This window comes from Petaurus breviceps, unplaced genomic scaffold, assembly GCF_028583685.1.
Source record: "Petaurus breviceps papuanus isolate PSGF00001 unplaced genomic scaffold, PetGlider_PUasm1.0 225, whole genome shotgun sequence".
NCBI classification, from domain to species: domain Eukaryota; kingdom Metazoa; phylum Chordata; class Mammalia; order Diprotodontia; family Petauridae; genus Petaurus; species Petaurus breviceps.
In genome coordinates, this window is record NW_027185889.1 from 12,948,468 (window position 1) to 12,951,975 (window position 3,508).

Below are 3,508 nucleotides of genomic sequence, written 5' to 3' on the forward strand. Positions count from 1 at the left end.
AACAGTGAGATCTCTGTCAAAGGGTATGAACAGTTGAATGATTTTACTCACATAAACCACAGAAAAGGAGAACAAGTGACATGGATTTTGCCTGGACAATTACCATGAGTAATTTGGATGGTGTGGATCCAAAGGGAAAGGTGTCACCCCTCTAGAAGCCTATGTTTACTTCCTCCTCAGGGAAATTCAAGCTCTTAGGGAAGTACCACAAAGCAGGACATCTGTATGGATCCCAAGAGCAAAGGAAAGGTGGAACTCAATAGAACAACAGAGAGGTGCCTGGTCATCTGCTCCAAAGCTGCTTCCCTTCTAACATGAAGCTCTCAAAGTACAGTGAGAAGGTTGAATTCTTATATGGACCTTTGGGATTAAGTGGAATTTACTAGAATGTTAAGAGGTTGCTTGCCTAGCAACCCTGAATTAGTTTACCTCCCAAATGACATTCAAACCACAAAGATTAGAGTCTAGAGGATAGCTCCCTGGGGAAAATGGGAGTTACCAACAATAGAGAATTATTAATGTACATTAACTTATTAATTGAGAGGTAGTGTTACATAATGGATAGATGATTTACCTCAGAGACAGGAAGGCCTGGGTTCAAGTGTGGTCACTGATATATTCTGATTCTGTGACCCTGGGCAAGGCATTTAACTCCTCAGAGCCCCCCAATAATGGTGGTGCCATTATTCACAGAACGAGAAAGACTCATTTTTGTGAGTTCAAATCTGGCCTCAGATACTCACTAGCTATGTGACCCTGGGAAAATCACTTTTCCCTTTTTGCCTCTGTTTCCTCATCTGTAAAATGAACTGAAGAAGGAAATGGCAAACCACTCCAGGATCTTTGCCAAGAAAACCCCAAATAGGGTCACAAAGAGTCAGATATGACTGAAACCACTAAATATCATTATTTTTTTAATCCCAATCACCATTAAACAGATCCATCCCTAGTCATTAGTTCTGTCAGAGATTTAATTTATATTATTTTTTTTTTGCTCCAATTACATGTAAACCAGGATTTAATTTAGACCACAGATCTGCACACCAAAACAAAAGATCCCAGATCACTAGAGGATTTCAACTTCACTATACATGAGGGAATTGAGGCCTAGGGAAGCTAAAGGGACAAGGTAATACAGATGGTAGGCATCAGAGGCAAAATTTGAACCCATTTGTGCTGTACCATGAGCCATGTCCCTGTGTCTTTACAAGCCACTTACCAAGTTGTACGAGTTTTTTGAACATGTCACTGGTAGACCCTGAATATCACATAAGTTATCTTCACCTACATGGCTAAATAGTCTTCATCTTCTCAATTTCCAATACTTAAGGACAAATAACATAGCCAGACAACACATCTCCCATAGGACTGTCAGCTTGCACTTTTAGGGTGCACAGATGTGGGTACTTATAAAACCTGTCTCCAACCTGTTTTCAATCTCATTTCACATTTCCCCCTACCACACACACATACCTTCTACATTCACGGCCTATTGGCCTGTTTGCTGTGTCCTAGATATGACATTCCATTCCTGCCCCTTGCCTTTTTAGAGGCTGTCCCATCTACTCAGAAAACAATTTCCCCTCATCTCTGCCTTTAGCAATTCCCAGCTCCTTTCAGAACTTAACCCAAGTGTCATCTCCTACATGGGCTCTTTCTGGCTTCATCTAGCTATTATGAATTCCCCCCTCCAAAAAATGTACTTTATATTTACTTTGTAAATACCTTACATTTATTTAGCTGTTATCTCTCTAATCATATGTGTTGAAGGCAAAGATTGCTTTGTTTTGTCTCTGTATCTCCAAGAACAAACCTAGCAAGGTTACATAGCTCCCCAAACACAGAGACACAATTTTGTGGACTGAATACCCTGACACAGAAGCAAAATTTACTACCTGCTCCCAGCCCAGCACCCACAGATATCATCCAGAAGACCTGTAGCCCCTTCCTCTCCATCACCACCCTCACCAATTGCTGACCAACTGTCAAGGTAAGCAAGTCATCCTAGCTGAAACATCAAGGAGTCCCGATGGAGAAAGCATGGGCCAGGCAGATCAAACCACTGCTGCCTTCTCCCCCAAATTCTGGTGGAAATTGACCAGAACCCAGATTTCAAGAGGCCCAGGAATGGCAGAGGCCCACACAACCATCAGAGCCAAAAGGCAACCCTAGTGGAGATGCAACATGGAGGCAACTGCCTTCAAATTGCTGTAACCACCATCTGAACACGAAAAGTTCTTACCACCAGCGTCCTTGGAACCATCAAATAGCTCACCGTCAGAAAGAGTTATGGCATTATCAATGGAAATGACTTTGAAGAAGGTCCATCACCCACCATCTGCTTTGTCACTATACTGTAAAGACCACGGAGCCTGTCCTGAATCATACCTGAAGCGTTCTATATAAGTTGTTCCCCTCATTAAAACGTGAGCCCCTTTGAGAGCAGAGACTGTCTTCCTTTTCTGTTTGTATCCTTAGCAATTTGCATAATACTTTGAACATAATAACAGCTTAATGAATGCTTTTTTTCACTCCATTCATTCATTCATTCTCTCATTCACTCCTAAGAGCTTCATAAATGAATGTGGAATTAAATTGTATTGATGTATTCCCTCCTGTGACACTGATTGCAATCCATCCATACCTGCCCTTCTATGTCAAAACATCCTTGTCTCCAATAAGTTAGTGACAGAAGGCTAGGGGCCCTTCTCATTTTCTCTAGGTACTGGGGGTACAAGGACCAAAAGGAAACCAATTCCTGACCCAAATAACTTTCTACGGGAAGACTAAATGTTTTGATTGTTGTTCACTTGTTTTATTCCTGTCTGACTCTCTGTGGCCCCATTTGGGGTTTTCTTGGTAAAGAAACGGCAGTGGTTTGCCATTTCCTTCTCCAGTTCATTTTACAGATGAGGAAACAGAAGCAAACAGGGCAAAGTGACATTCCCAGGGCTACACAGCTATTAAGTATCTGCGGCCACATTTGAACTTCAAAAGATGAGTCTTTCTGGCCCAGTGCCCTATCAACTATGGAGCCACCTAGCTGTCCCTGTAGACAAGTATGTGTGTATACATGTGCATGTATGTATATATGTATATGCATGTGTATGTGCATATGTATATACACAGAGGGTGATGCAATATGTATAGATACATATGTTTGTGCCTATATGGGTGTGTTTGTGTATAGATATAGATATGAGTATATAAAAGCACATGTATGTGTGTATCCACATATGTGCACACACAAATATGTGTGTATACACACATGTGTATATGCTCTGGTGTGTGTACTTGTATGCAAATATATGTAAATATACACCTGTGCATGTATACACACACATGTATACCAAAATAAAGACTTTGAGTTTATTAGAATAATTCTCCAAACCTTCCTCTAGTATTAGCCTGGAGTTGTATAATAGGCACAAAGTGAGCTGAAACACATTACCAAGTAGTGTGTGTGTATGTGTGTGTATGTATATGTAAGCACAGATGAATGTTTATA